At 38.5% G+C, this 27,023-nt stretch overlaps 1 long non-coding RNA gene across 3 annotated transcripts in view; it reads right to left on the bottom strand.

Moving 5' to 3' along the window:
- Nucleotides 1-375: 375 nt before the first annotated feature.
- Nucleotides 376-27,023, bottom strand: part of LOC140525832 (uncharacterized) — a 39,546-nt gene continuing 12,898 nt past the window's right edge. For 2 of the 3 annotated variants that reach the window (XR_011974132.1, XR_011974131.1), the window contains exons 3-4: nucleotides 6,350-6,526; nucleotides 376-570 (exon numbers count right to left, since the gene is read on the bottom strand). This is a non-coding gene — a long non-coding RNA (uncharacterized lncRNA). The remainder of the gene's footprint in view (nucleotides 571-6,349; nucleotides 6,527-27,023) is intronic. The other variant, XR_011974133.1, reaches the window with a different exon arrangement.

Here is a 27,023-nt window from a genome sequence, read left to right as displayed (position 1 = left end):
ACTCACACTAGAGTCAATAAATAGTCTGAATAACTCTCCTCTTTTCTCTGATGAGCCTCTAGCTCCTGCTTGACCCATAACAGTCTTTTAGATTTACAGTATTATCATACATTTTAACCATTCCTTCCCTAGTCCTTCAAGGGGAAACTGCTTAGAAAGTCCTCCAATGAAACTCATTTTATCTTAAAACCCATAAATTCCTCAATATTATAATACTAATATTAAGAATACTAATTACTATAGTAATCTATATTTAAATCTCCCAACAAGTAAAAAGCACTCAGGATCACTAGAGTTGAACTATGTCCCAAACCTGCACATTCCACATAATTCAATACCAGTTAAAAACAAAGCAGATTTGCTCCCCAACATTAGGACTTTGTTAACAGCTCTTTATTAGTTTCAGCTTCCATTTGATTCAGGAGTCCCTCCTCCCCCACCTCAGTTAATTGAAGAAATTCAGCATGGTCCAGGAGCTCCTCTGCTGAGGTCAGATGGCTTGGTCTAGGTCTAGGAGCTCCTCTATCACTCTATTACCACTAGGTGGTACAGTGGGTAAGAGTGCTGAACCTGGAGTGGAGAAGATCAGAGTTCAAATCACACCTCACGGGTATTAGCCATGTAACCCTACACAAGTCACTTAACCCATGCCACCCTTAGTTTCTTCACTTGGAAAATAAGGAGAACAACACATCAACCTCTCAATGAGAATCAAATTAGATAGCATGGGCAGTGTTTTACAAACATTTAGCAAAGTGCTATGTACATGCCATCTCCCATAACTTCCAGGTTGTATTCCCAAAACTTCAAGTATGACTCAGACTCCTTGCTGCGGCCTAAATCTGCTGCCCCCTCTGGGATCATATGGTTCCCTGGAGAGGCCGTACAGATGCACAGGCTTCATCTCTAAGAACTGAGAAGTCTGAGTATGTACGTGTGGTCTTCCTTTTTTGCACCTCCCTAACTTTTCAGCTCCTTGTTTAATCTCTTCCTTCCATTTTAAAGGCTAATTTCAAGGGTACAGGCCAGGTGTCACCACTAACTAACATGAACTAGATGACTGGATCAATCAATCATCCACAATGTGGTTCTAAAGGAGAGCTAGTTCCTGCCTTATTAAAGAGCTCACTTTGTCCAGGATTTACCACCTTATTCAAGACACATAAGAGGATTAGGGAGGGTCTTGCCAGTTTCCTTCCAGACACATCCCTCATATTATCAGTGGGGATCCCCCTCTTCATTTGTTTGCTAATAAAAACTGAGGCTAAGAGAAAAATGACCACCCCAAATTCTTTTTACTCAAAACCTTTGGCTCCAAACCTAGCCCTCTTGCCTGAGGCTACCAATACTTTTCCGTGCGACCAGTCTGCTCGGAGTATCCCACTGTTTTTCGTGGAGTGAAGAAGAGGCAGATGATGGATTGACTGATGACGGCTACAAGTTTCTTCTCTGACAAAAACTTTTGGGCTACTTCCTATCCTCTATAGATATTTTACACAAATTGTCTTATATTAATTCTACTCTGTAAGGTGCAAATAAGCTTAAGGGGCACTAGCAAACATAATTAGCTCATACACACTAAAACCTGACAAGAGTTCAAAAAACTTAAGGAGTAAGGAAATTCCTAGAGAGACAACAGAAGGAAATTTGCCCAAAAATATTACATAACTAAGAAAAATCATCATTTAACTAAAGAAGAAAAAATCCCCCAGAGAGAGAGAAATCGTCACCTTTTTCTAATAGTAAGAGGACAAGGTAGCAAAGTATAGATAATATTAAGTCATAATGATGCTTCCCTTTTGGATCTGCTGGGTTACATCTCCAGAGGGGTTGTTCAACAAGCTCAGACATGTTCAGAAGGGGCACCAGGTGATGCTCCATAGCAATGAAGTTCCTACTACACTTTTTTCCCCTTTGAACACTATTCCCATGATATTTATGTCATATGTTTAGGATGGTCAGTGAAGGTCTGGATGCATACAATTATGAGATTCTAGAATTACATAGTCTTAGAGTATACTCTCATTTTACAGATGAGGAAATTGAATGCGACAGGCTGTCCAAAGGACTTACTCAAGGTCACATGTTGGATTTTTATCAGATTCAGATATAGGATTAGGTTTCCTGACTGGAGCTACAACTCAGACATCAGCATAGTATACCCAGTTCAGAGAATCATTCACAAAAGGCAGATTGGTGTTGTGGCAGCTAAGTCAGGAACAGGTTCACACAAGGACCACCTTGAACATACTGTAGGGGGTTTCTTCACTAGGAATTCCTTATACCAATGTTGTCACAGGTCTGTTTACTCCCCTTTAACCTGTCTCCACAGAAGTAGAGTCATAGAATATAAGAGCCAGACGGAGGTTTAGTTTTGTTTTGTTTCAAAGACTTGATCTCCCTACCTTGTCCAAGATGGAAGAGAACTCACAGAATCTTATTCCACTACTGATTGGCACAGGAGTTTCAACCTGCCTTTTTTTTGATCCAGGTCAGTTCATTCCTTTTTAGGGAATGAGGTGACCCCTTCACTTCAAGAGGGATCACCATATTGATACCAAACTTAGTGCATGTTCCAATTGGTTTAGCCCATTGTAGATCAGAACTCCCCAGCTCAAGATCTGCCAGCCTCAGCTTCCCTACTAGCAAGCATTACAGGCTTGCCACACTGTACTATATGCATGTGTATATGTGTGTATATATGTATATATAGATATAATGTATGTATATATGTATATGTATGTATGTACATGTACTATATATGTATATGTGTGCATATATACTATGTATGTATATGTGTATACATATGTGTGTGTATATTTGTATATGTGTGTGTGTTTTGGGTACTTTTATATATTTACTTTTTAGAAGTGTTGGTTATTACACATTTACTAGCATACCTCTGACTAGGAGGTGCCTTCACATCATCATATATTAAGAGCTGGAAGACATTTTAGAGATCATCTACCCCAACCAAGGAAACTGAAGCTGAAGGATAAGAAATGGCTTGCCTGAGGTCTCAGATATTCTAACCACAATCCCTTAAAGAGCTATACCAAAGCTCAACATGTGCCTTCAAATAAACATATCATAAATTTTTCCAAGGCAAACTCTGGTCTTCCAGCAGAGTTTACTCTCCTCAAGTCCACCTTACAAATCCTTAAATTCCATCAAGACTGCCCAGCTACCACTTCCTTCATAAAACCTTTTCTGATCCTTCCAATTCTTAGTGCTTTTTCCTTCTTCAAATATTCCTGGAACATATGATCTTCTCTGTCTTCTACTCCTTTCACTCTCTACCTTATGCTATACTTATTTGTATTCATTTTGTTTTTAATTTTTTATTGAAAAATTTTGAATTCAATTTTATTTTATATTCAATTTCAAATTCTCTCCCTCTCTCCCCCATCCATTGGAAAGGGAAGAAAAATAAAACTCATTACAAATGTGTATACACAGGAAAAATAAATTTCTAGATTATCTGTGTTCCAAAAAAAGGAAAAAGAGAAATAAAAGAAAATATTCCTCAATATGTACTGAATCCATCCATTCTTTATTTGGAGTTGGATAGCATGTTCCATCATGAGTTCTTTGGAATTGTGATTTTTCATCATATTGTTTAGAGTAAGTCTTTCAATGTTGATTATCTTTATATCTGTGCCCAACCTGTGGTAGAGCATTCCGAGTTTGTATTGGTCTGATCAGCCACAGTTGGACACACTGAAATTTCACTTTTCATGGTGATGTCATTTTGGTCCTCTTCGAAGACAAAGGACAACAACTATCTTCATAGCCTTGCTGTTACTGTATAAATTCATCTCCTGGTTCCACTCATGTCACTTTGCATCAGTTCATAAAAGTCTTCCCAGGTTTTCATCATTTCTTATAGTACAGTAGTATTCTGTCATATTCACATACCATAACTTGTTCAGCCATTTCCCAATTGACAGGCATACTGTTATTTTCTGATTTTTTGCTAAAGCAAAAAGAGCTGCTATAAATATTTTTGTACATATGGACCCTTTCTCTCTTTCTTTGACCTCTTTAGAGTATAGACCTATGATTGACAGGTCAAAAGATATATACAGTTTAATAGCTTGTAGGACATAATTCCAAATTGCTTTCCAGAATGATTAGACTAGTTCCCAGCTCCACCAACAATGTGTTGGTGTATCTATTTTCCCACATTCTCTCCAGCATTAGTCATTTTCTTTTTCTGTCATCTTAACTAATCTGATGGGTATGAGATGGTACCTCTGAGTTGTTATAATTTGCATTTCTCTTACTGTTAGTGATTTAGAATTTTTTCATACCACTAGTGATTGTTTTGATTTATTCCTCTGAAAACTGCAGATTAGTTTGACCATTTACCAGTTGGGAAATGCCTCTTATTCTTGTAAGTTTGATTCCATTCCCTATATATTTTAAAACTTAGAAGTTTATCAGAGTAATTTACTACAAAGATTTTCCCCTCAGTTACCTGTTTTTCTTTTAAATTTAGGTGTATTGGTTTTGTTGTTCAAAGTCTTTAATTTTATATAAGTTAAATTATCCATTTTACTTACTTTGAACCTCTCTGTCTTTTGTTTCTATCATGAATGCTTCCCCTATCCATACATCTAACAGGTAATTTCTTCCATGACCTATTAATTTGCTTATGTCTTTATGCCTAAATCATGTGCCCATTTTGAGCTTATTTTGGTATACACTGTGAGATGTTCTCCTATGCTCAGTTTCTACCAGATTATTTTGCAATTTTCTGAACAGTTTTTGTCAAGTACTGAGTTCTTGTCCCAAAAGCTGAGATCTTTTAGTTTATAAAACACTAAGTTATTGTGCTCATTTGTTTCTATATATTGTGTTCCTAACCAGTTCCACTGATCTCTCTCTATTTTTTATCCAGTGCCAAATTGTTTTGATGATTATAGCTTTGTAGTAAAGTTCAAGATCTGGTACTGCTAATCCCCCTTTTCCCATTTTTATTGATTCCTTTGATATTCTTGACCTTTTGTTCCTCAGATGAATTTTGTCATTATTTTTCCTAGCTCTATAAAATGATTTGATTGTATTTGGTAATTTGATTGGCATGGCACTGAATAAGTAAATTAATTTAGGTTGTATTGCCATTTCTCCAATTATTTAGATCTGTCTTTATTTGTGTGAAGAATGTTTTTTGAATTGTGTTCATATAGTTCCTGTGTATGTCTTGGCAGGTAGACTCCCAAATATTTTATATTATCTGTAATTATTTTAAATGGAGTTTCTCTTTTTTTTACCTCTTCCTGCTGGGTTTTGTTGGTAATATACAGAAATGCTGATGATATATGTCAGTTTATTTTATATCCTGCAACTTAGTTGAAGTTGTTCTTTGTTTCAATTAGTTTTAAATGGGCTCTCACATATCATCTACAAAGATTGATAGCTTTATTTCCTTGTTGCCTATAATTATTTCTTTACTATCTTTCATTTGTCTCATTGCTATTTGTCTTATTGCTGTAGCTAGCATTCCTAGTACAATACTGAATAATGATGATGATAATGTATATCCTTACCCTACCCCTTATTGGAAAGGCTTCTAGCTTATCCCCATTGCAGATAATGCTTACTCTTGATATTGGATAAATACCACTTGTTATTTTAAGGAAAGTTCTATTCATTCCTATGCTTCTATATTACCAAGGCAATACCCACAGTGGCAACTACGAATATCCTAACATATTTCCAGATTTGAAGCACAAGATAAAAGAGATTCTCTTCAATAAAGACAGAACCAAGACACTTATTCAAACACCAAGCAGCCAGATCAATCATAGTAACAAAGAAATTCATCATAGTAACCAAGAAATCTATACATGTTATCAGACTTTCCCACAAACCAAATACCTTAAGCAAAATCATTCCCTCTCTCACTCACATCTTGCTTCCTCTCTCTTTCCCAGCTCTGCCTGCTCTGCCTCACTTCCTCTCAACTCTGCTCCACCCCTTCCTGCTCTACCCCTTCTTGCTCCATGTGACTGGTACTCATGTGACTCAGGCTTCCATGTCACTTAAGCAGGTCACATAGGCCTATTAATGGATGAGAAAGATCTTCCCATTCCATTAACAATACATTTCTCCCCAAGATCTTTCATATCCATTACATAGGTCAATGGGGCAGCTGGTATCAACAGAACTTTACAACAACATAACAGGTATAACACAAAATTAGCACATAAAACAAAATCTTAGGGTGGGGCTTGAGCACAAGCAGCCCATCACTCCCCCCTTGACTGAATGGGACCCAAAATTCCTTGAGGTAAAGGGTGAAGACCTCTTATTCTATAGCTACTTCCTGCTGAAATTTACATACCACTGTCCCTGCCCCAAGAGGTCCCATTCAAGGGGTCAGTTCTTTAGCTGTCGTCCAGAGTTTGGTCAATGTCAGATCCAGGAGTGACACAGGACAGTCTTGGACATGGGGGGTGATATCCAGATTGAGCAGTCAGGAATCTACAGGTGGAGGGTACTAAGCCTGTAGGAGACAAATCTAGCAAACAAGGTGAACAGACAAAAAGTAAAAAAGAAACAAGGACACAATTACCAGAAACAGTATAGATATAGGGTCAGCTGTGCTTCTGGAGTCCATGAACCCACTATGATAAACTTATTTGTTATTATTTGCTGTTTTCTAATTTGCAGATTTGGGGTCATCATTATGGCTAGAGGTGTACTTTCTTTAATCTGATCTAAGGCCTGGCCAATTTCCTATTCTCTCTGCAGGTGTGACAAACTTGGATGCAATGTTTCAAGAGGATATGTAAGAGCAGTTCTTACTTCTCTATTCAGCCTAATATGAAGTTTCTTTTTTTTGGTACATTTTGTATAGTTTGTTAGTTGGAATATCATCTACTCTTCCAAAATTTATCCCTATTCTTAATAGAGCAGTGAATAATTCTTTCCTTGTTAATTTATTCTGACTTTGAATCTCTTGACTATGTGCTCTTCTCTCTTGAAGAAATTCATCTTTTCCCTATTCAACTAAGTTATTTAACAGTGAAATCTTATTTAGCACCTCCAAAAGAGGGTGCCCTATTTCCCCAATTAGTAGGGTCAGAATTAGGTGCTTATAAGCAGGAGGAGCCATCTTCACTATTATATTTCTATGAGGAACCATTAAGGGAGTACTATGATAAGCATCAGTGTCTCTGATCATTACCTCTTCCTTTAACTTTCTTATACAGTCTCTAAGTGAATATCAGGGTCTATCTTCACTAGGCCACATAGAGTCAGTAGGATATTGCTTACTGCATCCTTCTGCAGCCAAAGCTAACAGATTAATTCCATTGTTACCTCCTTGAATATGGTAGTCCCTAAAAGCTTGCTATACAAAAGGATTCTGACTAATACCTACGAATTTCAAACAATCTGTGTTATCTATCTCTACTCCTCTGGCCCCTTCATCACTGATTCTCATCATCTTTTGTATGAACTGACTCAAAATACGTGTGACCTCCTGCCTAGTAAAACTGTCAATTACCTCTCTAAACAATGAACCCCCCCTGGTTCTCCTGCTTCCTTCTTAGTATTGGAAGAACATCTGCATATGTAGAAGTCTTCTCATCTAATTTTGTTTCATTTTCCTCCCAAGCATCTTACTTCCAGGTATCAGGGCCCCAACTAGGCCCAGCCTGTACAAGGGCTGCATGCACATTCCTTTTGTTAGTTTTTCACTTCTTTTGTGAGCTAAACTAACAACAGCCTTTCCTTCTACCACCTGAAATTTTCTAGCTTGCTTTTCTAAAGGAAAATTTGAATACTGTAGCATAGAAAGTTTCTCATGCAAACTAGCTAACTCCTTTTCCATCTTAACCTTTTTCTCCAGCAATTTGTTTCTGCTTCTACACATAATAACACACTCCAGTCATTTCTTTCCCTGGTTCTATTGATATTCCTTGCAAACATCTTTCTAAATCTCTGGGTTCTCCTTTCTATAGCCTGGGTTCCCAGTTTTCACAGAGTTCTATGTTTTTAGCCCATTCTCTCACAAGGGAGGGGTAAGGTAAATCCTCTTCTCCTGGAATACCCATTTCTTTCCTTAGAGCCTTCCTGACTCCAAGTAGAGGTTTTATATCTTGCGATCCTGTTTGTAACACCAAATATATTGCCAAGGTGATACTCACAGTGGTACTATAAATATGCCAGCATATTTCCAGGTTTGAAGCACAAAATATAACAGACTCTCTTCATTGAAGACAGAACCAAGACTTTTATTCAAACACCAAGAAGCCAGATTCATCATAGTAACAAAGAAATTCATCATAGTAACCAAGAAGTCTATGCACATTATCAGGCTTTCCTACAAAACAACTCCTTTAAGCAAAATCACTCACTCACAACTTGCTGCTTGCTTCCTTTCTCTTTCCCAGCTCTGACTGCTCTGTCTCATTTCCTCTCAGCTCTGCTCCACCTTTCCTGTTCCATTCCTTCCTGCTCCACCCCTTCCTGCTCCATGTGACTTAAATTCATGTGACTCAGGCTTCCATGTGACTTAAGCAGATCACATAGGTCTATCAATGGATGGGAAAGATCTTCTCATTCCATTAACAATATATTAGCAATACAGCTTTCTAGTGTTGTTTTTTTTTTTTTAAACAATAATGGGTTTTGTAAATTCTCAATAACTTATTTCCATATCTATTGATATAATCACATGATTTTTGTTTATTTTTTTATTATTTGTATGTTAATTATATTTATTGTTTTCCTAACATTGAACTTATGGTGCATTATTCTTATAAATTCAGCCTGGTAATTGTGTATGGTCTTTGTAATATATTGCTATAATTACCTTACTAATATTTTACTTAAACTTGTTGCATCAACATTCATTAGAGAAATTGGCCTATAGTTTTCTTTCTCTGTTTTTTTCCCACCCTCCCATTCTTCTTTTGAGACCATCCAAGCATAATGCCCAGGCTCTCTGTCTTTTTATTCTTCTTTCGAGTCTTGTGTTTGCATATCAAATTTCCTATCCAGCTCTGTTTTTTTTTTTCTTTTTTTGCCTGGAAAAAGCACCCTGCCCCAGTAGGATTATACACAGTTTTGCTGAGTAGATATTTCTTGGTTGTAATCCTAGATCCTTTACCTTTTGGAATATCATATTCCAGACTCTCTATTTCTTTATAGTGGTGAGTAACAGCTTTTGCATGATCCTGATTATATCTCCATAGTACTTGAATTCTTTCTTTATAGCTGCTTGTAATATTTTCTCCTTGGCCTGGAAGTTCTAGATTTTGGCTATCACATTCCTGGGAGTCTTCATTTGAGGGTTCCTTTTAGGAGGTAACCAGTGGATTCTTTCAATTTCTATTTTTCCCTATGGTTCTAAGATATCTGGGCAGTTTACCTTCATAATTTTTTTTTGAAATGTGATGTATAGACTCTTGCTTTTTTATTCAGAGTTTTCAGGTAGACCAGTGGCTCTTAAATTATCTTTCCTTAATCTATTTTCTAGGTCAGTTATTTTTCCTATCAGATATTTCATATTTTCTTTTATTTTTCAATCTTTTAATTTTGCTTTGTTATTTCTTGATGCCTCATGGAATCATTAGCTTCTATTTGGCCAATTCTAATTTTTAAGGAGTTATTTTCTTCTGTAAGGTGTTGTGCTTCTTTTTGCCAAGATTAATCTCTTTTCATTACTTTCTTGGAGAGCCCTCATTTCTTTCTCTCTTTTTTCCCCTCTACTACTATTATTTAGTTTAATTTTTTTCTCTTTCTTTAGCTTTTTTTGGCTTGTGTCTTTTTTCAAAATGTTCTGTGGGGCTTTCTTTACTCATAAATGTTTTCAAGTCATTGTCTTCTGTGTTTGTGTCTTGAGCTTCCCTGTTGCCACAGTAGCTCTTTATGGTCAGGTTCTTTTTTGTTTGTTTGCTTATTCTTCCAGCCTACTTGACTTTGGAATTTATTTAAGTGTTAGGCTCCGCTCACTTCTCAGAGTGTTTTCTTGGGGGGAGGAGGAAAAAGGGTTGTGTGGCCTGAGTGTCTACTGCTTTCACAGCTCAGTCTTCAGTATACAAGGTAGTGTGACCTGGGAAGAAGTCTGGTCACTATTCTCGTAATCTGAACTCGGTAAGTTCCACACTCAGGTTTGGATCTGTTGACTTGCACATAGTTGAATTTCAGTAGACTGTTGCTGGACGCAGTCACTGTTAGCTTGCTGAAAGATTCTACAAGTTTAGAGTGACTGAATTGCTTGGCTTCCTTTTGGTCTTGGTTTCTTCCCTTGATTTTTTCACAACAGGATTGGGTGTTGGGCTAAAATTAGCACCAAGTCCCTGCTCTACTCTTGTGATTAGAGCCACACAGATGCTCTGGATTATGCTTGGTACTCAACTAGAGACCTGTGTTCAATCATGACTGCTCCTTTCTACTCTGGATTTGTGACCCAGAACTGGGTAATGGGTAATAGGGTTGTCAGATGGCACCTATTCCTGCTCCTAGCACTAGTTCAAGGGTCCTATAATATCTTTTCCTGCCCCAGTACTTCCTGGCCTGGTGCTCTATCTCAGTTCCCTTTATGTCCCTGGGCACTGGAATGGTTCCTGAGTTATCCTCCTGGTCAAGCCCCCCTCCCCTCAACAATGTCCACAGACCTCTCTGTCTTATCTTCCTAAGTTGACCTAGGCTTGAAAAATAACTCACTGTGACTTTTTGTTGATTTTCCAAATTAGAATTTAGTCTGGTGAATTCTCTACATTATTGTGGTGGAGGTATGTTGGGAGAGCTAAGAAAAAATGTTTCCTCTCACTCTGCCACCTTGACTGCTCTTCTGTATACATTTTGTGTTTTCTAGTAGACTGTAAGCTACTTGAGGACAGGGACTACTTCATTTTTATCTTTGTTTCTCCAGTGGTTACTACCATGTTTTATATATTGTAGGTACTTTTAAAAAAATTTAATTAATTTTTTCCCCAATCCTTGGATGAAGAAACTAAAGGTGGGAATTTCAGTAACTTTGTAGAGGAGTGTAGGGAAGATATATTAATGTCAGAACATTCCCTCTGAGATTATTTCCAACTTATCCTATATACAACTTGTCTGTACTTAATTGTTTGCATGTTATCTTCTCCACTGATCTGTAGACTCCTTGAGAGCAGGGACTTTCTTTTTGTCTTTCTTTGTACCACCAGAGCTTAGCACAATGCTTGGCATATACCAGACGCTTAATAAATATTTGTTGACTTTATTTCTGTTTCTAAATTTCTAGTCCTAACTCAGCTTCTCCTCCAGATGCTTCTTTCCAACTAATAGACAAAACATTTCTATCTCACTATCCCATATTTGAATGATGATCCCCAAACTTCAAATCCAGAGTGCTTTCTGCTACTTCATTTGTGAGAAAAGTTGCAAGAGGTTCAAAGATATAAGAGAAAAATGTAAAACAGGCTAGAGGAAAGACTATTATTCTAGCTTGGCAAAAGAATAAGATTGTGAAAGGAAGAAAGACATATGTATGGAAGAGTATACATGTTTCAGGGTAAGGTAAGAGGCAACCTTGAATGCCATACTTAGAAGTTTAGACTATTCTAAAGATAATGGAAAGATGCTGAAGATTTTTGACCAGAGATGTAACATGATCAGAGCTGTATATTAGATTAATCTGACCATGCAGGATGGATTCAAAAGAAGAAAAATGAGAGGTAAGCAGATCCATAGAGATGGTAAAGCAAGTGGTTGCAGTTGGAGTACTCGTGTATAGAGAGAGAACAGAATAGGACCAAGGATCTCTATCCACGATTCCCACTAGGCAATGCCTCCATTCTAGGTTAGAAGAAGGGAAAAGAATTCATGAAAGGGACAGAAAAAGAGCATTCAGAAAATTAAGGGGAGAACTATGACAGTGATGTTAGAAGTCAAGACAGAAAGGAGTTTAAAAATATTGGGATAGTTTATTGTTACTGTTTAGTTGTTTTCAGTCATGTCTGAGTCTCTGTGACCCCTTTTGGGGATTTCTCAGCAAAGATACTAAAATGGTTTGCCATTTCCTCCTCAAGATCATTTTACAGATAAGGAAACTGAGGCAAATAGGGTTAAGTCACTTGTCCAAGATCATACAGCTGAGTAAGTATCCAAGTCTGGATTTGAACTCAGATCTCCCTGACTCCAAACCTAGTACCCTAATCAGCCCTCTACCTAGCTGCCTATGGGGATAGTTAGTAATATCAAATGTACAGGGATCAAGGAGGATAAGATAAAAATATAATTGGATTTGGGCATTAAGAAGTCACAGGTAGCCTTTGAGAAAGCAATTTCATGATGAACAGGCAGACCAGAAAAACTTAGAAAGACTTATATTGGAGTGATGCTGAGTGAAATGAACAGAACCAGGAGAACACTGCACACAGTAACAGCCACAGTGTGCAAGAACTGTTTCCAATAGACTTAGCTCTTCACAGCAATGCCAGGACCTAAAACATTCCCAAAGGGCTCTTGATGCAAAATGCCATCCACATTCAGAGAAAGAACTATAGAGTCAGAACTCATAATGAAACAGATTATTTTCTATTTTGTTATGTTTTGGTTTGGTTTTTTTCATGGTTTCTCCCACTGGTTTTAATTCTTCTGTGCAATATGACTAATGTGAAAATGTATTTAATAAGAATACATGTGTAGAGTCCAAATAAGATTGCATGCTGTCTTGGGGAGGGAGACGGGAGAGAGGGGAAGAAAATTTAAAATTTGTGGAAGTGATTATTGAAAATTGAAAATAAATTAATTTTAAAAAAGAGATAGCAATTTCATCTGGATGATGAAAAGAAGTCTCAATAGCAAGGGATAAGTAGGTATGGAGGAAATTGAAGCAGACAAGGATTATTGCTCTTTCTATATCCTTGATCTAGTCCCTTGATTCTAGATTCTTGGTCTATGGAAGGAAGTAAAGAGATGGAATCACTCAAAGAAAGTGACAGCAAGAACACAGGAAGGTTGAACTTGACATTTTTAAACTAAGCAATTCCTATGCATTTTTGATGGTCTTAGATTTTGAGGATCATAGGTCTTAATCTGAAAGGAATCTCAGAAGCTATATCTCCATTTTAAAGAAGAGCAAATTAAAGTTCAGAGAGGTTAATGATTTGCCCAAAGTCTCATAGACAGTAAGCATCAGAGGCAGAATTTGAATTTAGGTCCTTTGGACCAATAAAGAGGGAGAGATTGAAGATGTATAAAACAGAAGAGATGATTGACAGAGCAAGGTCCAAGCAGAAATAAGAAGCAATCAATCAACAAACATTTATTGTCTCTTATGTGCCAGGCACTGCTAGGCATAACAAATATAAATTAAAAAGACATTATCTGCCTTCAAGTGAAATGGTGATCAGGGAAGGGAGTTTGGGTCTAGGCAATCACAGGAATTATGAGGGAAGATTTAGGGCAGACAAGATGCCCATGTTGGGTAGGTTCTGGTCTCTTAATAGATATCTAGATGGACTATAAAGCATGATCTGGGACCAGCTAGATTAAATGGGTTGAAGCGAGTTTTCACTCACAAGCTAGGGAATCAAGAACACAAGTAGAAAGATAATTTTGAAAGGAGGAGGGCTGGGGGCAGAGCCAAGATGATGGAGTAGAAAGACACACATACACTAGCTCCGAACCCACAGCCCATAGAATATCTGTAAAAAAGAACTCCCAGCAAATTCTGGAGCAGCAGAGGCCACAGAACAACAGAGCGGATGAGATTTCTGTTCCAGAGAGCCCTGCAAACCTCTCGCAAAAGGTCCAACGCACTGTGGACGTGCAGCCGACCCCAGCCCTGCCTCGGCCGCATGGCACCGAGAGGAGCAGATCCGAGCAGGCTTCAGGGACGGAATCTCCAGCAGCCACTCAGGTCCCTCCACCCACAGGTGACAAGGGTCAGTGAGAAGGTCTCTTTGGCTGGTCGAGAGGGGAGTGGGGTGCCCCCATAACTCAGGCCCCCTAGGGAGGCAGCAGAGGAGGCAGGAGCAGACCAGGGCTCCCCAAGCAGGCAGGAGCCCAGATCCATTGTTGAAGGTCTCTGCATAAATCCCCTGAGGGAACTGAGCCCGTGAGGCGGCCCTGCCCCCACCTGAGCACCTGAACTTAATCTCACACTGAATAGCAGCCCCGCCCCCACCCAAAGCCCTGAGGCTGGGAAGCAGCATTTGAATCTCAGACCCCAAGCACTAGCTGGGCAGATCTGGAGGCCAGGTGGGTGTGAAGAGAATATTCAGAAGTCAAATCACTGGCTGGGAAAATGCCCAGAAAAGGGAAAAGAAATAAGACTATAGAAGGTTACTTTTTTGGTGAACAGGTATTTCCTCCCTTCCTTTCTGATGAGGAAGAACAATGCTTACCATCAGGGAAAGACACAGAAGTCAAGGCTTCTGTATCCCAGCCCACTCAATGGGCTCAGACCATGGAAGAGCTCAAAAAGGATTTTGAAAATCAAGTTAGAGAGGTGGAGGAAAAACTGGGAAGAGCAATGAGAGACATGCAAGCAAAGCATGAACAGCAGGTCAGCACCCTGCTAAAGGAGACCCAAAAAAATGCTGAAGAAAATAACACCTTGAAAAATAGGCTAAATCAATTGGCAAAAGAGGTTCAAAAAGTCAATGAGGAAAAGGAAGAGGGCCTCTCATGAAGGTAGCATAGCATAGTTGATAGTGTTGAACTTAGACCTAGGACAACTCAGGTTCAATCCCACCCCTGATATTTACTGTGTGACTGAGAAAAATCACTTCATCTCTCTGCACCTCAATTTCCTTTTCTGTATAATGAGGAAGAGGGAGATAGACTAGATGTCTGTGGAGTTTCCTTTCAGTTCTATTTCTACACATCTATCCTTTTCAAAAAAAATAAGGAAGGTATATGACCAATAAACAGAGAAACTTCAAGTTCTGGAGAGAGATGACCAGAAGAACTATGGTCTAAAAGTAGTATTGGAGAGGATTCAGGTAGCTCCTCATAAGTTATGGAGAAAGAAGCTCATTGGAGAGAATATAAAAAATAGAGTAGAAAGAAAAGAAATGCTGTCAAGGAAAAACTAGATTTTGATTAAAACAAGGAAGGGGTAGGCACTCCTGGAAAAAAGTGAATGATATTATGGCCATTTGGTTGCAATCAAACCTGGCTACCAAAGCTCACAATGGAAGAGGTTAGTAGCGGGCCAGGCAGGGATGAGAAGAGTGTGGAGGAGAAGGGCTGGGTGGAGATGAAAGTATGGTGGAAACTAATGGGAAAGGGACGTTAGGCTTATGAGTAACAGCACTAAAAGAGGCAGGAGGTTGGGATGTAGCCTGGAGGAACATGAATATGAGAGATTGCTGAATCCAATGAGTTTTGTAATTGAAAGAATGTGTAGCTCTAACAAGCCCCGTAGGCTCCAACTGGAAACTATGCCATAGCAGGGGTGGTGGGGAGGGAACAGAGGAAGGAGGACGAAACGATTTTTGATCCAGGTTCTGAACCCTCCACAGAATCTAGGAATCTTAGAGCTAGAAAGTCATTTAGGCAGTTAGTAGCTTTGTGACCTTGAGCAAGTCCCTTAATCTCTGTTTGCCTCAGTTTCCTCAAAAGTAATACAGGGATAATGATAGCACCTAACTTGCTGGGTTGTCATGAAGATCAAATGAGATAATATTTATAAAGGACTAAACACAATGCCTGGAATATAATAGATGCTAATTATCATTACTATTAACATTTGCAAAATGCTTAGCAAAATACCTGGCACATAGTAGGTGCTATGAAAATGCTTATTCTCTTTTTTTTCCCTTCTGTTGGAAGGTCTCAGGTGATAGAAAATTTACTTCATAAGATGCCACATTTTGCTTTTGGTGAAATTCCACAATTCTAATTGTTAGGATGTTTTTCCTTATAATACTATAAAGGAAAATACTAATTTTCCTTTATAGTATTATAATCACCAAGATGGATGTTCTCTCTTGCAGTACAGGTCACCAACCTATTTATACCTTCTCCTTTAGTGTTTATATTCTCTGTAGGAAGCTACATGGTGCAATAGATAGAGGACTGGCCACGAAGTCAAGGGAATGCTCAGTTCAAATGTATCCTCAAACACATACTAGCTGTGTGACCTTGGATTAATCACTTAATTTCTGTCTGTCTCAGTTTCCTCAGCTATAAAATGAGGACCCCCTACCTGCCGGAGTTCTCATGAGTACAGAGATACAGCTAGGTTTTGATTGGTTTGGTTAGTGGAAAAATGAATAGTTGAATATATTAGAATTCACAATATTTGAAATATCAGGAAGCAGGATTCCCAAGCATTCAACTTTGGCTTGGCCTCTCTTGGAGAATTATTTTTCTGAATTTCTAAACTCAATTCATTTTAATTCAACAGATGTACATTTAATGATTGTTTCATTTTACTCAGATAAATTTACTATGTACAAAGCCCTCAGTTCTGAGTATACAAAGATAAAAGATGCAGTACCTGACTTCAAGAAGCTTCTAATCCAGGGATAGGGAAGCTGTGGCCTTGAGGCCACATGTGACCCTCTAGGTCCTCAAGTGCAACCTCATGTGGTCTCGAGGCTGCAGGTTCCCCACCCTGTAAATCTAGTCTAAGACTGGAGATAAAAATACATTCACAAGTATGGTATGAGGCAAAATGTGATATGGCCTATAAGGAGTTACTCTGAAAGATCAGAGGAGAGGAAAGCTATTTTCTAGCAGGGGAATTAAGGGAAGTGTTCATGAAATCCTTGGAACCTAAGCTGAGCCTTGGAAGAAACTAGGATTTTCAATAGTGAGAGATAAGAGAGGGGAAGTCTCAAGTAAGTATGTGCAAAAAAACACAAAGGCAGCAGAGGGAGGGACCACTACTACCACCACCACTACTACTATTACTACTATTACTATTACTACTACCACTACTACTACTACCACTTTGATTTCACTAGAAATATTAAGGAATATTTTTTTTTTCTAAAGCCCTTTCTAGACTTTTTGGGAAAGCCCCTTGGAAAGGTAGGTAATAGTCTAAGGACAAAAAAGACTTTTTTCACTAGGTGAATGGATTAAAGAGAAATCTACTCTCTTTATTTCCATGGGATCAGACTGGGGTCTATCCCGAGGAAGTGTTCTTCTTCACTCAATAAATTCCTGATATTGATCTTTGGATGGGACTGTTGATGGGGCCTAGAAGGCATAAGAAGGCAACTTATTTAATCAACAAATTTTGGATATTTTAACACAGACTGTATTTTAAGGTATCATTTCCTCTCTCAAGATTCTTTAAAATGTTCCCTGAACTCTTCTTGGGCAGAGGCATGTCAGAGGGGTATTTGAGATTATGGCTATCTCTCTCTCCAAGCTGGTTGTTGTCCTTCATTCTCAAAGAGGACCAAAAAGACATCACCATGATAAAGTCAAGTTTCAGTATGTCCCACTGTGGCTGATCAGACCAATACGAGCTTGGAATGCTCTACTACAAATTGGGCACAGATCTTTAGTGTGAATATTTGGGGTGGATGCTCCAGTTGTGGGCATCCTACCTTTACTTTGTGCTGTCTCAATTCTGCTTTGCTCATAGAGCACAGCTTCCTTTCTGATCTCTCCAATCTAGAAAGGTTTTAGTGTAGTGGGAATGAGTATGTTAATTTAGGTTGAATGCTCCATTTTATTTTAAGCCTCCATTTTGTGACTAAGTAGCTGTTATGTAAGTTTTTCTATAATAAGAAAATAATTTGAGTGATATAATTTGGCAATGGCCTGCGGGTCTCTCAAATTTGGCAGTTAACTACTAATGATGTGTCTATCTTATATCTGGTAAATTTGTTGTTCTTCAGCCATATTGGACTCTGTGACTCCATTTGGGTATTTCTTGGCAAAGATGTTAGAGTGGTTTGCCATTTCCTTCTCCAGTTTATTGTACAGTTGAGGAAACTAAGGCAAACAGGGCTAAGTGACTTGACCAGGGGTCTCACAGCTAGTAAGTGTCTGAGGCTAGACCAACGCTCTATCCACTGTGACACCTAGTCACCAATTTGGTAAATATAAACGTTTTCTAAGTATCTGCTATGTGCCAAGCACAGTGCTAAGTGCCAGGATACAAATAAAAATTAAAAACAAAGACAGTTCCTGCCCTCAAGACACTTACAATCTAATGAGGGCAGACAAAATAGAAAAGGAAACTGAAAGAGGAGAGAGAGAAAAAGGTAACTGGGAAGTGAAGGAGATGTTCAAAGAAATCCAAAAGCAATGTAGCTGGTAGGAAAAGAGGAAATACTGTGCTGAGCCCCTTTCTTAAACAGAGGTCAGGGTCCCATCAGAGGGTACTGAAGAGAGGTGAGTATAAGGCAGATTCAATCTTATGAGATAATGGGATTTCCCAGTGATGAATTTTCTGAGGAAGAAGGTATGATGGAGCTGTCCAAAGAATTACAATAACAGAGGAAACTCTTAAGAAATTAAAGCTTTGTTGATGGTTCCTTTCATTATAAGCTTAGCTAATTGATCACCAACCAGAATTTTGAAGTGTTTTATAAACATTCTTCACTAGAACCATAAAAAACCACTGAGGCCCTCAGTCATCAGCCTGCTCCTGGGTCAAGACTGGGCAGGCTTCTTTGTTCCCCAGTCTTGGAAATGTGAGCATCCTGTGTTCACTGAAAGCAGCATTGATTGATGGAGACTTGCCCGAATGCCACAGTGAAGGGGAAACTTTTAAGACTCACTAAGCACTTTGCAAATATTTTATTTGAACCTCACAACAACCGTGGAAGGCAGATGCTATTATTATTATCCTCATTTTATAGATGAGAAAACTGAGGCAGAAAGAGTCTAAGTGACTTGCCTAGGATCACTCAAGTGAGAAGGGTGTGAGGCTAGATTTGAACTTGTGTCTTCTTGAACTCCAGTCCAGTGCTCTACCCACTGTACCACCTAGCTTACTAATTGGCCCTTCAGGAATCGTACTCTTCTTAGAAATACAAACCTAAGGAGGTATGACTATAATACTACAGTTATTCATAACTCCCTGCAAGACCAGGATTTTTCTTCCCTGGGATTAACATTTTGGTGCTGAGTTCTTATAATACTAATAACAACAACATTTACATAGAGCTTACCGTGTGCCAAAAACTGTCCTAAGTGCTTTACAATTTATCTCATTTGATCCTCACAAGATCCTAAGTAGTGCTAATATTATCCACAATTTACGGATGAATAAACTGGGTTTAAGTGACTTGCCTAGGGTCAAACAGCCAGCAAATATGTGAGGCTGGATTTGAACTCGGGACATCCTGCCCACTCTGCATCTCTCTAAGAATCTCTGACTTTGTTGAAAAGTCTCTGCATGGTAGGTTCCCTCTGTTCCTTATTCTGAGAAATTCTCCATTATAAAGCCTCCATAATGAGTGGGTTTGACTCTTAATTGAGGGGACCCATCAGATCCATTGCACTCTAATTCTATTCTAAGGGCATTTTTTGTTAAGATATAAGAGAAGGCAGACCACACTGTTCACCTTCATGGATATGCTTTATATTCAAATAAGTAAAGAAGTGAAGGAGAACTTGGCTTTTCTTTAATTCAAGATCTATCAGGCTCCCTAATGGCTCTTCTGGAATTGACTATGTGCTTCCAGAAGTTCAGATTGCCCTATTAATGCTGGTGCCTAAGTGACTTCTCTATTTCAGAACTGGAAAAAGCCAAAGTTGTCATGACAATAAGAAACTTACCCTTCCTTGGATACTTCAGTGGACTCATGATCCTATCAGGGTAGGTCACCCCTCTGTAGTACAAATAGTAAACCATTTATCCCAAACTCTCTTGTGCCATTTTTTGTCTACCTTCCTTCATAAGGAATTCACTGAGAATCTACCCAAGATCCTGGTATACATCTTCCAGCTCCCTTACTCTCCTTTAGAAACCAGGGATCTTTGACCTTTGTAGCTTTTGGGGGACATGGGGTTTTTTCTATAGAAGAAGTAGATTGGCCAGAGATGGTAAAAGCAGTAGGTCTATTACAGGGACACTTTAATTCACACAAAGAAAGGCTTGCACTCAAAATGAGATGTTTAAGGGAGAGAACAAACTGGGAGATTACCGCATCCTTGTGCCTTCAAATGCATTGCAATCATCTTCAGGCTATGTAAGAAGAAGGAAGTTAATGATCCTGCTGAAGGCCAGTCTTTGGATCTAGAATATCCAAATTATGCCCAGCTTTCTTCATGTCTCCTAGTTCCGTATGGGGACAACTGGATGCTTTGTGCTTGACATATTGGGTCAGCTCAGCTACACAGAGGAAGACATAGGGTCTTAATGAAAAGGGCAGGGTCTTATCCAGGTTGATAAAATCTAGACCTTGAAGGGGCTTGCATCACTCTCTCGTTTTACAAATGAGGAAACTCAGATTCAGAGAAGTTAAGAGGCCATGGTCACCCAGATAAATAAGTAGAAGAGGTATGATTCTTCCCAGTACATATCAGATGCGTGTGATGGATATCTCCAAGCCTAGTAACAGCAGGGATTAACTGGCAAAATCTCTGTTATCTGATGGGACATGAAAGGTTCCAGGAAGAAAGGGTTAGGAGTGGCAGGAGGAGTGGGCTTGCTAGAGCAGAGGCAGCTTGTTTCATGTGAGACTTATGGTCCTCCAAGTGGCCCCTCAAACCTGGGGCATTTGAGATGACTATACCAGCACAACATTCAGGCTGTCCATCTGTTATCTCTTGTTCTCAGCACATGATCCACTAGACTCTTTCTCCAGAAACAGATTCCTCAGTCATGTCTTTTATGCCTTTCCTTAAGAGCAAGTCATTATTGAAAATATTGTGCAGCCTACTTACACCCACTATACAGCTTTCCATTGCCCCTTGGGACCCCTGCAGTTTTGATTTTGCTAAGACTAGTGGTGTTACTGGATTATAATTCACATTCCTAGTTGGAAGGGACTAAAGAGGTGATCTGATCCAACCCTCACCTGAACAAGAATTTCCTCTATAACATAACTGATTGTTGTTGCTTAGTCGTTTTTCAGTTGGGTATGACTTTTCGTGATCTCATTTGGGGTTTTCTTGACAAAGAAACTGAAGGGTTCATTATTTCCTTCTCCAGTTCATTTTATAGATGAGGAAATTGAGGCAAACAGAGTTAAATGACTAGTCCATGGTCATGCAGCTCATGTCTAAGGCTGGATTTGAACTCAAGAAGATGAGTCTATCTGATTTCAGGTCTGGCAGCCCATGCACAATGGTGTCACCGAGCTGTCCTTATAACGAATAAGTCAACCTTTAGCTTTTGTTGGTTTTGCCAGTGAGGAAGAACCCACTATCTTTCAAGGCTGCGCACTCCAATTTTGGATCTCTCATTGTTAAGAAATTTTGCCTAACTCCAAACCTTATATTTGCTTTTTTTACACCCAACTTCTATCCATTGTTCCTAGTTCATGTTCTCAAGGCCCAATGCAAACAAGTCAAATTCCTCTTCTTTATCATAGCCTTTCTACTACTTGAACACACCCAGTATGCCCCTCTCCAGACTTCTCTTTCTCAAGCTAAACAATCTCAGTTCCTTCAAAGGATTTTCACTTAGCATGAACTTGAGATTTTTTACCATTTTGACTATACTCCTCTTGGCTTTCTCTAGCTCATCAGTGACCTAACTAGACCGTGTTGCCTAAAAATTAATACAATATTCTATATGTGGTTCAACTAGGACAGAGTACATTAAGGCTGTCACTTTCCTAGCCCTAGATATTATGGCTTTTTTTTTTCAATGTAGCTTAAAATTGTATTAGCTTTTGGTTCATTTGTTGATTGGTTGGCTTCCATGTATCACACCATTGACTTCTATTGAGTTTGTAATCCACTGAAAACCTCAGATCCTCTTTGACTGAATTAACTAGCCTCCTTTATCTCATAATTGTTAAGTTGATTTTTAAAAATTCAAGTATAAAACTTGGTTCTTATTAAATTCCATTTTTTTTTTATTTAACCCAATGCCTCTCCTTAAGAGCAAGTCATTATTGAAAATATTGTCATTTTGAATCCTGACTCATTATGGCATCCACTATGTTTGCCATCCCTCCCAGCTTTGTGTCATCTATAAAATTAACAAGAATGCCATAGGCAGTCTAGGGCCACATGCAGATCCCTGAGCCATTCCACCAAAAATGTCCTTCCAATTTGAGAGCAAAAGCATTAGTGTCCACTCTTTGCGTGCAGCCATTTAACCACTTCCAAATAACTGAATTGTATTATTGTCTTGCCCACATCTGTTTGGTCCACAAGAACAGTAAAATAGACTTGGTGAAATGATGACTAATATGATTCATCTATATAAATTATATCTATAGCATTCTCCTGCTTTACCAGTTTAGATGCCCCATCAAAAAAAGGAAATGAGGTTAGTCTAGCATGGCATATTCTTAAGGAAATAGTGCTGGTCCCCTGTGATCACTGATTTCTTTTCCGAATGTTCACTAGCCCTCTCTTTAATCATACATTTTTAGAACTTTGTCAGGAACTAAAGTCAAGCTCACAGTCCTAAGGGGAACAGTCTATTTTCTTCCTTCTTTCCTTCCTTCTCTTCTTCCTTCTTTTCTTCCTTCCTTCCTTTCTTATTTCCTTCCTCTCTTCCTTTCTTATTTTTTCCTTCTTTTCTTCCTTCCTTCCTCTCTCCCTTCCTTCTTTCCTTTCTTCCTTCCTTCCTCCTTCTCTTTCTTTCTAAATAAATAGATAAAGGTCAGGACTGTTCTGATTCTTCTTTCACAACATGACTAATGTGGAAATATGTTTAATATGATCATACATTAATAACGTATATCAGGTTGCATGCCATCTTTGGAAGGGAGGGGGACTAGAAAGAGAGGGGGAAATTTAGAACTCAAAATCTTATTAAAATGTACATTGGGAACTAAAAATAAATAAATGAATAAGGAAAAATAAAAAAACTTTAAAAAATAGAAAAATAAAGGTCAGGTCATTTGCTAACGTTCTCCAATTTTCAGGCATGAAACATTCATCTTAATTACTCAACTCACACTCAACTAGATCTTTGATTTCATTTCCAACAAAGCAGATCTCAACGCATCCATGCCTGCCTGTTTTGTGCGATTCTTATCAATATCTTCATAAGTTCACCGCATGGAGTCCACCCAATGTGCTGGAGGTTTTTCCTGGCATCATAAGGGTGCCAGTGAACAACTCACCTTCATTCCTTGTTCTTGCCATGGGACTGACCAGCCTATCTTCTCTTCTTATCATTCGTTTCCTTGATGATATCTTTGGCTCCTGTTCTTTAAAGTTCCTCATTAGTTTTATATTGCAGCCAGCTCATACCAGGCATGCATCTTCCCTTCGCCCTCTGTGTGACATTAGCTTTTAATTCTTCGGAGATTGTTTTGTTCCATGTCTTACAGCCATACAAGAATATGGGTAAAAGGTTGGCATTTTTTTAAAATGGATCATTTTTTTTTTCTGGGACATTAAAGCATACTCTCATTAAAGGGGCTTTGAAATTCTGTGAGAACAATACAACCCACTCTCCTCCTTCTGTTTAAATCTGGGTCCAATTCAATGTCTGTTTATATATTTGTCTATATAACATCATTGGAAAAATCTTTTTTTGAGGGGAAGAGGAGAAGTGGACCCAAATTCACTGTTGCTATTAAGATGAACAATTCATAAGAGAGTTCCCTGGGAGCAATGAGAGGTTAAGTGGCTAGCTTTTCAGTCAGTTAGTGCTGCCCATGAAGTGTCTGAGTTCAAACTGTGGAAACCCCAGGACAACAAGAACAACTGTAAAGTAGTAAAAAAAAAAAAAAAAAAAAAAAAAAGAACATTAGACTCCTCCTCACTTAGATCCACTTCACTTGCAAGTCAAGGCATCATCCTCCTGATATCATGTGTCCTCTTCGAGAACACAGAACAAACAGTAGCAAAAAGAACTTTTACTAAACATTTAGGGGGGAAAATATTAAATGGGGGAGTTCAGGCTTCCAGCAACTGGAAGATTCAGCAAAGTCCTTGTGAAGTGGACCAATTGTACAAGAAACTTTCAGTATTGTGGTCTTGATCTGGATGGAGGTTTCCCCAAGACAAATATGGCAGTCCCTCTTATTTAGACTACCCTGAAATGGGCACCTTAAGCAGTAATATAGGTCACTCAGGCAGTTAGAAATATGGGAGTTCAACTGCCTATCTATGGTCAGTTTTCAGTAACTACCTGGCTGATCGGGTGGTACATATGCTACCTATTTGCACACGTTGTATATTAACAACTGACTGGTTTCAGGCAGGAGTCACTACTATAGTTTTAACCAAGTCAGATCCTTTGTTCAACTTATCTTTCTCTATAAACACTTTGGCAAATTCCCTAATTCCTAGAGCTATTATACGTTTGATGCAGGACTCGAACCCAGGACTTTGTTAGTCACTTTAATCACTTTGCAATGCTGCCTCTTGTTTTTAAAAATATTGATATTAAAAAGATGGGGTTTTCTGACTGTCAATGTAGGGTCTGCAAATAATTTGTGAGTCTATTCCCTTATCATATTTTTATCAAAGATGCTGTTGATACATTCATAGATCATTCTCCTGAAGATGTTATATATCCTCAATAGATCAATGATTGTCAAAGAAAGAAAAGTATGCTATCAACAGTCATTTGAAAAAATACTCCAAATTACAAATATTCAAATTGAAACAATTCCAAGACTCCATCTCACATATGGCAAAGACAACAAAACATAAAAATGGCAGTTGCGGAAGGGCTATAAGATTGGAATACTGCATCTATGCATTATTGGTTGAGCTATTAATTGGTCCCACCATTCTGAAAAATATTTTGGAACTATGAAAAAAAATTATTTGGGAACTATGGCCAAAAAGTCACTGTACTCTAGTGATAGTAAAACAAGGTCAAAGTCAATGTTTTTACTTTTATCCATTTCCCATTTTTAGACTCAGTGGCTTCTTTGGAAAGTTTGGGTTAGAGCTTCTTCAACTGCAAGAAGTACTTTCTACTCTTTAAAAAAATGAGTTTTGATTTTTAACTTCTGCTGTACCTAGTTCATGATCTGACTGCATACCAAAAACTGATTCTGAAAGGATTCCCACATTTATTTTGTTTTCTATCTGATATGTGTATGTATGTATGTATGTATGTATATCTGTGTATACATAATATACATATACACATATATATGCGTGTGTGTGTGTGTGTGTGTGTGTGTGTATAAAATCGAGAGTACATGTTGTTATTCAGTCATATCCAACTCTTCATGGCCCCATTTGGAGTTTCTTGGCAAAGATACTAAAGTGGTTTGCACTTCCTTCTCCAGGTCATTTTACAGATGAAGAAACTGAAGCAAACAGGATTAAGTGACTTACGCAGGGTCACTCAGCTAGTAAGTATCTGAGGCCAGAGTTGAACTCAGGGAGATGAGTCTTCCTGACTCCGGGTCTGGCACTCTATTCACTGTGCCAGCTAGCTACCTGCTATTGAGTTAGGAGAATATTCCAAATCAGTGTGCTTATCTCTTTGCCATGCAGACTCTCTATTTGATCCTCATAGCTATCCTTTGCAGTAGAGGATATGACCATTTTTATTTCTAAGTTCAAGAAATTAAGTTTACTTGCCCAAGTTACAGTCAGAAAGTAACATAACAAAAGGACTAGAATTCAATTCTTTTACTTGCAAAGATAGGATACCTTTTACTCTACTTACTAACTATCTACTCTTTCCTGAAAGCCCAGAGGGAATGACAACTCTAGCCTCACCCTTTCTCTGAATTACTTCAATATTCCTATATGTATCACCCAATTAAGCACTTCATTTTATGGTCTAATATCATTCACTATTGAGTTTCTTTGTATTAGACTTATTTCCCTAGTGAGGCTGTAAGCTCTTCAAGGACAAGGTCTGTGAATTCTATTTCTATTATGTTAATAAGCAGTGCCTGACAAAGGCATGTGCAAATAGAATCATAAACTTCGAGTTGGAAGAGGTCTTAGAGACCATCTGACCCAACCTCTTTATTTTACAGGTGTAGAACTGAAATGCAGAAAACACAAATGATTTGCCTAAAGACACACAAGTAGTAAGGAGCAAAGGTGGGAATTTAAACTCAGGTCATCTGACTCCAGAGCCAGTACCCTTTCTTCTGTATCACAGAACAGCTATTCAATAAATGCTAATAGATTAGCTCATCATTGGAAAGAGATAGACTCATAGAATGTCAATATTCTATGTTCCCTTAGAATATAGAATGGCAATTCTATCGTTGAATGTCAAATCTGAAAGGTATCTTGTAATTAGAGAGCCATCATGTTTTAAAACTAACAAAAGCCCTAAGAATCATGAAATCTCAGATTTACAAGAGATCTTGGTAATCATCTAAATCAACCACATTTTTGTCATTTTCAATCATTTTCAGTTGTGGCCTGCGCTTCATGATAGCATTTGGGGCTTTCTTGGCAAAAGCAAGCTGTTTCCTTCTCCAACTCATTTTACAGATGAGAAAACCAACAAACAGGGTTCAATGATTTAGCCAGGGTCTCATAGCTAGCAAGTGTTTGAGGTTGTATTTGAACTCGGGAAGATGAGTCTTCCTGACTCTAGGCCAAGACTTCTATTTGCTGTACCACCTAGCAACTCAGTCTACCAACTATTCAAACTTTCTTTAATGCCCGACAAGCAGTCATTAAGTCCAGTGATGAAAAAGGTCCATTGCTTCCTGAAACAACCCATTTCACTTTGGGATAGCTTTAATTTTTAGGAAGTTTGTCTTACATAAAGCCAAAATCTGCTTCTCAGTCTTTTACTGTTATTTCTGACTCCTGGGGCCAAGCAAAACAAGCCTAATTGCTCTTCTCCATGATTTGGGAGTTTTCCTCAGTGATGCAGAGAGCAACTCTGTGTTTGCTCTTTGTGACTTGTTTTCATATTTGCCCACCACACTGGGTCTACCCCCTAAGCTGGAAGCTTTGTTTTCTCTTGCCAACAATTCCCTGGTGACCTCCTTTTATGATGACATCTTATTAATATTTGG

The sequence above is a fragment of the Notamacropus eugenii genome, chromosome 1, assembly GCF_028372415.1.
Source record: "Notamacropus eugenii isolate mMacEug1 chromosome 1, mMacEug1.pri_v2, whole genome shotgun sequence".
Classification (NCBI taxonomy): Eukaryota; Metazoa; Chordata; class Mammalia; order Diprotodontia; family Macropodidae; genus Notamacropus; species Notamacropus eugenii.
Note: the sequence above shows the minus strand (reverse complement) of the source record. Positions and strands in the feature narration are given on the sequence as shown.